This window comes from Nycticebus coucang, chromosome 3 (genome assembly GCF_027406575.1).
Source record: "Nycticebus coucang isolate mNycCou1 chromosome 3, mNycCou1.pri, whole genome shotgun sequence".
NCBI classification, from domain to species: Eukaryota; Metazoa; Chordata; class Mammalia; order Primates; family Lorisidae; genus Nycticebus; species Nycticebus coucang.
In genome coordinates, this window is record NC_069782.1 from 150,766,609 (window position 1) to 150,779,778 (window position 13,170).

Consider the following 13,170-nt stretch of genomic DNA (forward strand, 5'->3'; position numbering starts at 1 on the left):
TTGGCCATGGTTGAGTTTGAACTCGCCACCTCCAGTATATGGGGCCGGTGCCCTACTCTGTTGAGCCATAGGCGCCACCCATGACAGCAGATTTTTTCATTAGAAACCTTGGAGGCCAGAAGGAAGCAGCCCAATATTGTTTCAAGTGCTAAAAGAGAGAAACTATCAGCCTAAATCCAGTGAAAAGACCTTTTAAGAATGAAGAGGAAATCAAAGACATTCTCAGATAAAGAGAATCTAAAAGAATCTGTTGTCTGCAGACACACTCTAAAAAGGATGGCTAAAGGAAGTTCTCAAAATGCAAAGAAATGAATCACACACCTATGTGAATAGCTAATATAAAAGAGTGACAAGGCAAAATGCTGGTGAGGACATGGAGAAACTGGGTCTCATACATTGATGATGCAAATACAAAATGGTACAGTCACTCTGGGAAATGATTCTGTGGTGTCTTAAAAAACTAAACATACACTGACCACGTAACCCAGCAATTTCACTCTTGGACATTTATCACAGAGAAATGAAGACTATGTCCTCACAAAAATCTGAACATGATTGTTCGTGACAGTTTTATTATAATAGCTCCAAAATGAAATCAAAATGTCCCCCAGTAAGTGAATGATCACACACACAGTAGCATGTCTGCAGCAGGGAGTGCTGCTCAGCAATCGAAAGGGCTGAGCCATGAAAACACCTAACAGCTCAGATGACTCTCCAGATCAATCTCAAAAGGTCACAGGACTATAAGATTCCGTGCATGTGTCATCCACCAAATGTCAGAATTGTAGAGGTGTTGAACCTTAATGGTTTCCAGAAGCTAAGGATGCTGGGGTGGGTGCAAGAGGGTAGATGTGGCTATAAAGGGTGGCATAGGGAATCTTTATAAGGAGAGAATATTTTATGTCTTGGTTGTGGTGGCTGTTCTTTTTTTTTTTTTTGAGACAGAGTCTCACTTTGTCACCCTCAGTAGAGTGCTGTGGTGGCACAGCTCACAACAACCTCAAACTCTTGGGCTTAAGTGATTCACTTGCCTTAGCCTCCCAAGTATCTGGGACTACAGGCGGCCACCACAATGCCCAGCTATTATTTCTTTTTTAGCAGGCCTGGGCTGGGTTCGAACCTGCCAGCCTTGGTGCATGTGGCTGGTGCCCTTAACCACTGAGCTATGAGAGCTGAACCTGTGGTGGCAATTCTACTTATCTACAAGAGTGATAAAATGGCATAGAGCTACTCACGCCACTGTCAATTTTCTGGTTTGGTATTAAACTATAATTGTATGAGATATAACCGTTGGATGTAAACGGGTAGAGGGTACAGGGGGCCTCCCTGTATTATCTTTGTGACTTCCTATGAATCTTTAATTATTTCAAAAGCAAAGTGTTTTGAAAAAGAAGTATTACTGTAGAACACGATGCCATTTTGTAAAAATCACTTAGCTTTATCTATGAGTAAATATTACCTGTTCAGAGAGTTATCTGGAACAATGCTCACTAAATTTATGAGGAATTATTACTGCAAGGTCACATTTGGAGTGATTTTTCACCTTCTCTTTTGTATTCTATGAATTGTTTGAGTTTTTTTTTTTCTTTTTTTTGAGACAGAGTCTCACTATATTGCCCTCGATAGAGTGCCATGGTGTCACAGCTCACAGCAAACTCAAACTCTTGGGCTTAAGCGATTCTCTTGCCTCAGCCTCCCAAGTAGCTGGGACCACAGGCGCCTGCCACAAAGCCTGGCTATTTTTTGTCGTTATGGTTGCAGTTGTTATTGTTGTTTAGCAGGCCTGGGCCAGGTTCGAACCCGCCAGCCCCAGTGTATGTGGGCTGGCACCCTAACCGCTGAGCCACGGGCGCCAAACCTGAGTTATTTTCTTTTTTGAGACAGAGTATCTCTCTATCACTTTGTGTAGAGTGCCATGGCGTCATCGTAGCTCTCAATACCTCAAACTCCTGGGCTCATGCTTGAGTTGCTTTTACTTGAAAGTCTGAAGTAGATGAAAGCGCCCTGATGGACACTGGGAAGAAGAAGGAAAAACGGAAAGGACACATCCATTTGCCGTGGCTCGAGGTTGGGGCTGATGTCCAGGTCGGCCTGCACTGTGGCTAATGGGATGCATTTGAAGGTTTGAGCCCCAGGACGGACACTTACCCCTTCCTGTCATGACAGCCTCTCTGAGGAGCCAATAGCAGCAATCGCTTCCCTGCCTCATCCTCTTACCCCCTTCCCATGCTCTTGAGAACAACTCAGATCATTAACTCAGCTAATTTCAAATTCCCACTTGAGCCCACAATTTTTAAATTTGGTTTTAAGCCCAAATAGAAAACAGAGAGTAGAGATTCTGCTGTTTCTTTAGATGGTGAATATAAACTATCACAACTAGAAATAACACTAGTAATTCAACTATAATTTCTTGAGGTCCAATGTGCAAAGCAATGATATCAGCAGCTCTTACTACATCATCAATAGACTATTTTCATACAAGCAAATTAGATAAACACATGCAGATTCAATGACATTATTCTTTTTTTTTTTTTTCTTGATGAGCAAGGATTTGTTCTGTTTTTCCCAGTGGGGAATTTGTGCATGTAAGACTTTGGTATTAAATGAACAGGGTGTGTGCATACAAACACACTGTGTTTCTGTTAGCTCAGCACTGTCTTGTGTTTGTTGAGATGGCCATGGGAGACCTTAAGTCCTGGCTCTTCCATTTCCTAGGTGCATGAGCTCTACTTTTCTCATCTGTAAAATGGGACACATACCTAGCAGGGTTTTAGTTACCTCTAAATGAGATAGTATGTATAAACCTGGGTATAAAACATAGTCTGCCAACGTGGTAATTTGGCTTACCCCCGACTTGTCTGTGTGTTCATTGGTAAAGAGTAGATGACAAACCTGTTGCATCTTCATTGCCTTAAAGCAGTGGTCAGTTTAGGTGTAGAGATGCAAAAGAGTCTAGAGGACAGAGGCAGGCAACAGGTGCAGGAGAATGGCTGGTGGAACACACCAAGTTCTGCCATGAGTTGCTGGGAAACTTTAATTCAACTTTATCCTGACAGGCCATAGAGAAGTATGAGGCATCCCTCTGTAACCCTGGGCAAGTCTTCTCCCACACAGAGGCCTCTTATCTGTGTAAGGGTGGGAAGAGGGGCTGGCACGGCCTGGCTGCCTCCTTCCCAACATGGCTATGAGACAGAGGCCAGCACTTGGGAACTGCTTCTCAGTGAAGGTTCCTTTCCATGCAGGTCTTTGTTCCTCACCCCAAGGGTGATGCTGTGACTGCCAGGGCCATCTCCTGACTCACAGGCTCGCGCAGTCAGCAGGGTGAGAGCCCTGTCCCACCTCCTGACTCCCTCCTTCTGGATCTCTAACCCGCCTCCCTGGCTTGCTGATGTCAGTTGCATCTTCTCTAATGAGACACATGCTGCCCCCTCTTCCCCAGGAGTTGGTGGCTGTGAAAGGGACAGCCTCTCCTTAGGCTGGGAGAGCATCAGGGCTGAGCTCCACCGACAGCTCCGAGTGGGCGCTTTCTCTAGTCCACGTAGCCCTGGAACTTTTGCTTTTGTTGCCAAGATAGGCCCAGATGCATTTTCCAAGGAGCCAGGGACTTTGTTACATTGGTTACCTGGCAGGGACATCTGCCTGCCTTCAAGGTAACTAGCACTTTACTCGTACCACAAAGGGCAGGCAGGAGGGGGTCAGCCTCTGGGACACAGGAGAATAGTCAGTTACCTTCTGTCCTACTGTGCTTTTAGTGAATCATTCATCCATTCGGGCACTCCTCTTCTCTTTGATTTTATTCATCTGTCAGTTTGGCTATCCATTCATTGATTAATTCCATTGTTAGACATTGATTTGTCCACCAACCGACCCACCCACCCATCTCTCCATCCTTCCATCCATCCACCACCCATTCATCCTTTTATTTGGTCACCCAGTAATTAAGTCAGCCATGCAATCAACAGATACATATGTACTCCACGTCCAGAGCACTGACTTTTGTCAGGGAAGAGGGAAGGGCACTAACATCAATTACTGGATTATTCTGTGCCAGGTATGATGCCAAGCTCTTAATATACCTGATTTTCACATTAATCCCAGAAGCAAGTATTAATATCCCCACCTACAGAGGAGGAAAGAACGCCCAGAAAGACTGGATGACAACCAGGAGGAGACAGCCAGTGTTCCACCCCAGGTCTTCCTGGCTCTTTATCCCATGCTCTTTCCAATTTTCCTTTAGCGGCACTCTTTACAGAGTGTTTTTACATCCCCTTGCTACTAACCACAATCCTGAAAGATGAGTCATGTCACCTACTGTACAAGAAAAGTGTGGCTTGCAGAGGTTGATGAAATCCAAAGACCACACAGTTGCTGAGGACAGCATCTGAACTTTTCACAGCATCGTGTACTGCAAGAATTAGCTGCATAGGGCAGCCAGTTCTGAGTGGCTATCTGCCAGGTGTATGGGAGAGAACCCTGGGTTCTGGGAAGAAGGCACCAGTCATGTGCTGGGGGCCAAGAAGGCTTTCTGGAGGAGTTAGAACCAAGCCAGACTTGAAGGATTGGGGAATGCCGCCAGGTGGAAAGCACCCAGAATAGGGCATAGGTTCAGCCTGTTTATGGGTTTTTCTAGAGCAGAACACCTGTGTTGGACAAAGAATGATGAGGCTGGGCTATAGGTGGAGCCTCCTCTCCCAGAAAGACTGCTCAAAGAGACCAGAGGCCTTACCTGACCCACAGATCTGATCGTAGCTCTCTCTTAATTAAAACCCCTCAATGTTCCCTCTCCATTTCCCCAAAATAAAGACCCTTTGCCTGTCTTACAGAGCCACCTGTCCCTGGCACTCTGCCTGTGCACCCACCCTGCCCCCAGCACGCCTGCCTACAGGGCATCCGACCTCTAGCATGTCTGTGTAGGTCCTTGAACGCACTAGCTTCTCTCAGCAGTGACTCAGGGAGCAGCTTTTGTTTCAAGGAACCGTATGAGCAGGCCCGCCACTCCCTGGCTGGCCTCTTGCATCCAAAACAAACAGTCTGGTGGGTGGCATGTGGGCACGAGGAGGAGGGCATTTCAGGATATACAGCAGAGCTTCCAGAGCAAAGCTTGTTTATTGTCAGCAAGTATTAATAAAGATGATACACAAAGAATGGGGCTGGGGAGGGGTGGGGGCGTGTGCCTCCTCTTATGGCCCAATAGACACCATCATAAAAGCCACTTATGAGCACTTACTATGGGCCAAGTCCCATCTTCACAACCTCCATGCAGCAGAGGGATCATTTGTCCAATGAGGAAATTGAAGCTGAGACCATTTTAGTGAGTGGCTCAAAGTTATACAAGCCAGCGAGCAGTGGATTTGAACTTGGGTCTGTCTGGCACCAATAACATCCCTCTGCAGCAACATCAGGGGTCAAAAAGTTTGGATCGGCAGCACCTGCGGCTCAGTGAGTAGGGCACTGGCCCCATATACCAAGGGTGGCAGGTTCAAACCTGGCCCCGGCTAAACTACAACAACAAAAAAAATAGCCAGGCATTGTGGTGGGCACCTGTAGTCCCAGCTACTCGGGAGGCTAAGGAAGAGAATCGGCCTAAGCCCGAGAGCTGGAGGTTGCTGTGAGCTGTGACGCTACAGCACTTTATTGAGGGTGACAATGAGACTCTGTCTCTAAAAAAAAAAAAAGTTTGGATCACAGAAATGTGATTGTTTAGGTCTTTGCAAAAGAACAATCATTTCCATATTTTACAGGAGTTTCCCTGAGCAATGTTGACCGTCTCTTTACAACAAAAAGCCTAAATGGATAAAGAACTGTTGATCCAGAGCACTGGGCTGTCTGCGTGATGCTGCTGTGTTGCAATATTGGATTGAGACCTACATGGGTAGACTTACTCAATAGATGTAAGTGAAGGACAAGAGAAATCAGAGGAAAGGAATCCTCTGATCAGCTTCCTGGGCAGCGCCAGTGCCCCACTGGAAGGGGAAGAGTACCCGGGGCCCTGAGGCAGTGCCTGAGATAGAGTCAGGCCATTCCAGGACTCTGGCCCCCCAGTCCCTTGTTGCTGGACTCATGGACATCCACCTAGGGGCGCCATCTCCACAGAGGCTGAGAGCTTGGACTTTTTTCCCCAAAACATGTAGGGGGTGCAAGTGTTTTTTGCTACATGGATGCATTGTATTATGCTGAAGTCAGGGCTTTCAGTGTACCCATCACTGGAAGAGTGTACGTGGTACCCACAAGGCAGATTTTTATCCCTCCTACTTCTTAGTTTTCAATGTCCATTAGACCACGCTATGAGCAGGTGTGGCCCCCGTTTAGCTCCCACTTACAAGTGAGAACATGCGGCGTTTGTTTTCCCATTCCTGAGATACTTCACTTAGGGTAATGGCCTCCAGTTCCACCCAAGTTGCTAAATAAGACATTTCATTCCTTTTTATGGTTGTGTAATGTGTGTGTGTCTCACATTTTTTTTATCCACTCATTAATTGATGGACACTCAGGTTGGTTCTGTAATTCTGCAATTGTGAATTTTGCTGTGATAAATATTCAAATACAGGTGTCCTTTTAATAAAATTGCTTCTTTTCCTTCAGGTAGATTCCTAGTAGTGAGATGCTGGACCGCATGACTGATCATCTTTTAGTTCTTTGCGAAATCTCTGTATTGCTTTCCACAGCAGCGTGAGCAGCTTACAGTCCCACCAACTGTGTACAACCATTCCCTTTTCACCACATCTGCGCCAGCATCTACTGTTTTTTGACCTTTTAATAATGGCAGTTCTGACAGGAGTAAGATAGCATCTCATTGTGGTTTTAATCTACATTTCTCTGATAATTAATGATGTTGAGCATTTTTTCCTATGTTTGTTGGCAGGGCTTGAAACTGAGTCACATGGGGCTGCTGCCAGGAGTGAGCCCCGGGCAACTGCACATCTCTCTCCTACCGCCCTGTTCCACTGGACTTCTAGTCAGGCTGCTGTTGGTGGCTTCCAGTCCCTTTCCAGGCCTGAGGCTTGCCTATCTTCCACCAGCCTCCCTGTCTAAAACCACATCTATCCCCTGGCTCGCCATCTCTCCCTGGTGGGGGCTGCCTTCCAGACACAGGTCACTACTCCTTGACCCTCCTACATCCTAGACAATGCCCTGGGGCCTGAAGCCATGACATAAAATAATTCAGACCTGCTCCCTCTTCTTGAGGAAATCTCGATGCTCTGGGGAAAGCACTGCTATAATTTAAAAATGGGAGCCGTGAGTTGCAAAACAGAGAGGCCCCCTTCTCTTGAAGGTTCAGAAAGATTTCTCAGAGACTGTAAGTTTTGACCAGGGTGTAATGTTTGCCTCTCACCATGGGCAGATTTCATTTGTGGGAGGAAAGTTAGGGGGTGGAATGAGGTTGGAGGAAAAAGCCATTCTGGGCAAAGGAAAAAAAGATGCAGGAAGGGAAACTGCCTGAGGAACACTACTCAGCAGTGAAAAAGAATGAATGAGTGATACGCACAGCCATGTGGGTGAATCTTTAAATACGGAGGCTGAGCAGAAGAAACCACATGTGAAAGAGTGTGACATGGAGCCACGTACTGTGCAGCTCCATTAGTAAAAGGTTCCAGAACGTGCAAACTAGTCTGTGGTAATAGCAGACCAGTGGTTGTGGTTGGAGTGGAGGAGGCAGAAGGGCGGAATGAAAATGGGGCAAAGGACCCTCACGATAGGATAGACATGGTTAGTATCTGGATTGTGGCAATGTCGATTTATAAATCAAAGCATAGTAAATTGTATTCTTTCCATATGTGCAGTTTATCGCGTATCAATTATACCTCAATAACACTACCTAGGTTATTTTCTTTTTTTGTTCTAAGGCAGCAGTTCTCAACCTGTGAGTCGCCACCCCTTTGTAACAATGAAAATACATCCAGATATTTACATTACGATTCATAACAGTAGCAAAATTACAGTTATGAAGTAGCAACGAAAATAATTTTATGGTTGGGGGTCACCACAACACGAGAGTCGCGGCATTAGGGGGCATTAGGAAGGTTGAGAACCACTGTTCTAAGGCACAGGAGGCTGGGGTAGCTCGGGTACAGGGAATCCCAGGCAGTTGGGTTAGACTGGAGGGAGGTGTGTGGAGGCTTAGAGGCTTAGAGGCTTAGTGTGTTAAGGAGCTTGTATTTAATTCGGTGGCACCTGGAAGCCATTGATGGCTTTTAAGCAGGATCATGGCTTTATCGGGTTTGTATAAGACAAAGATTGCTCTGGAGGGAGGCTGGTCAGGTGCCAAGGCACAGATAGGAAGGCCTGGACTAGGTTAGGAGAGTGAGGCAGAGAGGAGTGATGGATTTTAAAATGTTTAGGAGTGAGGATTGGCAGGATTGGCATCTCCCTGGGTATGGGGAAGGAAGAGAGGAAGATCAAAGGTGGGAACCACCTTTTGTTGGGGGTAACTGGAAGGTGGCAGGACTGAGATGAGAATACACAAGGGACTTGGCTTTGTGGGAGGATGCCCCCATGACATCTCTGCGGACTCTCTGGGTATTAACAACAGCTTGAGGGCCATGGAGCTCCAGGCTATCCACCTGCTGTTGCCAAGTGAGCTTGGGGGGCTTTGCCGAGTCCTTCTGCTGCTCCAGGTGGTGTTGATGCGCTAAACCCATATGTAGTTTCTGGCCCAGATCTGTCCCTATTCTGACAGAAAGGCAGACCAGTACCAAGCAGCAAGGAGGAAGAGTCCTGGACCAGGAGTGGGGAACTCCAAGTTTGACTTTGGCTCTTTCTTGCCCTTATCTTCTGTTTGCCTGTCTACAAAGCAAAGCAGATAAGATCCTTGGATCTCAGCCCTGGCTGTGCCTCAGAATCACCTGCAAATCTTTTGAAACTAATGATGCCACAGTGAGAGTCCATTACACATCCATCAGAGAGGCTAAAATTTAAAGGTTGATAATGTTAACAGCTGGTGAGAATATAGAGCAACTGGAACTCATATATTGCTGTTGGGAATGAAATTGGGGTACCTCTCTGCAAAACAGTTTTGCAGTTTCTTATAAAATTAAATGTATTCTTAATAGATGGCCCAGCAACTCCACTTGATATCCAACAGAAAAGAGTAGACATGTCCACCAAAGACTTACATAAGAATGTTCATAGCACCTCTATTTATAACACCCCAAACTGGAAAACCAGATGTCCACATAACAGGAAAATAGACAAATCATACTTAATTCACAAAACGGAATATTTGAAAGGTTCTGGACCCAAGGATAAAATCATTCCAAGACACAAGATGAAAGGAAAACGGAGATCCAATTCATTCATTTATGTACCTAGAGTACAGGGGTGTAAGATTCCTGACCAGGGAGAAATCCACACGTGGGCTATGGCGGACAGGGATTTAAAGGGTTAGGGCAGCCAGGATTGGTGGCATTCCTATTTCCTGGGAGGGACATGAGTCTGACCCTCTCTGGGCGGGCCATGAACCTGACCCTTCCTGGGCGGGCCATGAACCTGACCCTGTCTGGGCAGGGCAAGTTTATTTGGGCAGGTATACCTGATCTATCAATATTCATAGTGACACAACACATGACAACATAAATTTTATAGACAGAATGTTGAGCAAAAAATGTTAGGCCCCCAAAGAGTACATATACTATGGAATTATAATGATATGAAATCCAAGAACAGGCAACCTTAATCTATAGTGATAGAAATGAGAATAGCGGTTACCTCTGGATGGCATAGGAAACTTTTTGGGTTATTGAAAATTATTTAAAAAAAAAATAGCCGGGCGTTGTGGCGGGTGCCTGTAGTCCCAGCTGCTCAGGAGGCTGAGGCAAGAGAATCGCGTAAGCCCAAGAGTTAGAGGTTGCTGTGAGCCGTGTGATGCCACGGCACTCTACCTGAGGGCGGTACAGTGAGACTCTGTCTCTACAAAAAAAAAAAAAAAAAGAAAATTATTTTGCTCTGTATGGTGGACAAATTATTGAGCTTTATACTTAAAGAGTTATGGACTTTACTGTATTTAAGTTATACGTCAAAACAAAAGAAAAGAAAGAAGGAAAAAATAATAGCAATACCAGTTCTTTGTGGCCAGAGATTCTGATTGGTCTAGGATATGGTCTTGTACTAAGAATTATTTTAAAGCACTCTGAATGATTGTAATGTGCAGCAGATTCTAACTTGCACGAGATCCCCAGGAGCAATCCCTCTTAAAAACCTTCTTTCTCTAAGGCAGGGTTCCTCAAACTGTGGCCCACGGGCCACATGAGGCAGTGTGATTGTATTTGTTCCTGTTTTGTTTTTTCACTTCAAAATAAGGTATGTGCAGTGTGCATAGGAATTTGTTCATAGTTTTTTTTGTTTGTTTGTTAGTTTTTTTAACTATAGTTAAAAAGGTCTGAGGGACAGTGAATTGGCCCCCTGTTTAAAAAGGTTGAGGACCCCTGCCCAGGACTTGGTGCAGAAGTCAGTTGCTGAGCTTGTCCTGGAATGTGCAGACTGCAGTTTCCAGGAGGAAATAGGTGCAAAGCTCTCTTTCATCTGGAGGAAGTCTTGCATGAAGTGCTGGCTGCTGAAGTCTGCAGCCTGGGGGCAGTCTGGCTCTGTCACCATGCCACTGTAGCAGCCTCTCAGATCCAGCTTCCATGTACACCTGTGCTGGCTGCTCTTGGCTGGGGCCCAGGCATGGCCTTCCTGCTCAGGCCCCTGAAAGTCCTGCTGGGAAGCCAGAAAAGTCGGGATTCAAATAAGCCTCAGTGGGACTGGGCAAAGAATTGTGAATGGAATGCATGCTTGAGACTTCTGGTTCTCACAGCTGCGGATGGGGGTGGGGCCACCATAGGAATTCTGACCATTGTCCAGCTCTGACTGCAGTTTCCATTGTTGGGCTGTGATTACAGCTTTTGTCTCACCATAAAGTACTGTTATTAAATGCCAGTGGGGAACAAAGATGTATTTACATGCCAGGGGGTCCGTGAAGTCACGCTATTTTTAGAGCTGCTCTGGCTGCTCCTCTGGGGTGGGGAGGCAAACTGGGAGCCTTTGGGTAACAGTGAAAGGTGTCTAAAGGAGTCAGCAATGGTGGAAAAGGATGATATCATCATAGTCCTGCTTTAGTCTACCTGTCAATTTACTTATATTTATTTATTTTTGTGGACAGGATGGGGAGTTGGGTGCACATAGGGAAACCAAATCCAAAAGTCTCCCCTTAGACTGGCAGCCCAGGTCCTTCCAAGTCAGGCCTCTTACGCTTTTTCAGCATGCTGTCCACATGGCCCTGCTCTCCAGCCAGACCCCAGTTCCATCCCAGTCACACTGAGTATGTGTGAGGGCCACAGCCATCGAAGTAATTCTAGAACCTACCCAGTGCCTGGGCAAGAGACTCCAGATGTGTCATGGCCTTGGTCAGGTGTCCTTGGGAATTGGGCTAACCTAAACAACACAATCACTGACATCAGTGGAGCGTTAATATGTGGCAGGATGTTATTGCCTTATTTCATTTAAAACTCACGATAAAGCTAAAAGTAGGAACCACCATCATCCCCGCTTTACAGATGAGGAATACTGAGGCTCAGAGAAGTACGGTGATGACCCCGAGGCCACTCAGCCCTTGGTGCACATGGACTTCAGAGCCCCAGTTCCTTGCCTTCCTTTCCTGGGCTGGGGCCCATGGCATCCAGGGTCCCATGATGGAGCTCTGACTTTGAGCTTCTTTTTCTCCATGGGTCAGAGTTTGACAGACACTCAGCCCTCTGAATCCGCGCAGGCTTGGTTCTTGTTGTTGAACCTATGTAAACAAACTCTTCTGGCAGAGAACAAGATGGAGGGAGAAAACATTACCCTATGACTTTGGCGGAACTTGGCTAGAGTGGGATGGGTGAGGGGAAGGGGAGTGTGTGTGTGTGTGTGTGTGTGTATCTGTGGGGGGGGGGGGGAATTCCCATGGGCCAAAGAGCTCATGAAACCCAAGGTGCACATGTTCCCAGATCCTCTTCCAGTTTTGCCTTCACCTTCTAGAATGTTCCCCCACTTTAGTGCTGCAATTAGTAACCCAGCTATGCCCTTGACAATCGCTTTAACTTATGAAAACCTTGCTTTTCAAGTTTTCATGTCACATTAGAGCAAGAATTCACATGTTTGGATGACAGGAGACACGTTGTACTCAGCAATTTTAAGGCTTACCAGCAGCCCAGACCTGTGGTATGTGGTCAGGATAATTAAAGTATGACCTATCCAGGTGTCTGATGCAGCTGAACCTCACCAGACCCCAGAGATCACAGGGTTGCTGGGGAGCTTTGGGGGCTCCTGTGGCATTAGGTGTCCAATCCAGTTATTTGGTATAAGGCTCTCTCCCTTGGTGCCTGATGATCCTGAATCAGGAAAGACTTGGTTCTGCTATTTACTAGTCTTGAAGATGATCATTCCCTATGACTCCCAATATATTTCTTCCTTTGTGGTTGATGATCTGTTCAGAAATTCTGTTCTTGCACTTAGGTGAGCATAAAATGCGGACAATCTTTCACAGAACCTTCCTGACAAAGAATTGTGCCCTAGCCCTGGGATGCGAGAAGAAGCTATAGAAGGAGACCTAGTCACATGATTTGTAATCTAGGCAGGTCACTTAATCCTGGCCTGCCCTGGGTGATTACTGAGAATCATGCTTCCTTTCCCTTCGTTGCTGCCAGGGTCAGAGAGCCAGCTCCTGAGTCCTCAACCACAGAGTGACCTCACTGACTCCCTCCCTGGTTCTGATGCCATTTTTGCACTGAAAGATAGGGAAGAGCTGTTTTTAACTCCCTCAAACCCAGTTTCTGGAGTGTACACAAAAAGAACAAAGTTGGTTGTACAGAGTGTTTGGTTCATGTTCAATTCTTGTTCTATCTTGGTTCTGACTTCTGGCTAAAATAGGGGTTTACTTCTGGAGTTGCTCCTTCTGCTTGACTTCTGATTCTGACTCTGTCTATAAAGGGGGCTATGGCATTTATCATTCCATAAACATGTCTGTTCTAGGATATAGCAATGAACATAACAGAGTCCCTGCCCTCATGATGGTTACATTCTAGTGGGACAAGAAGAAAATAAACAAGGTAAGCAAGGTTTGTATATTTTTTGTTATAAAATATGTGGGAAACTGACCATTGCTAAGGAGAAAAAAATAAAGTAAGGAAGGGAGGGGAAGTCAAGTGTTGGCGA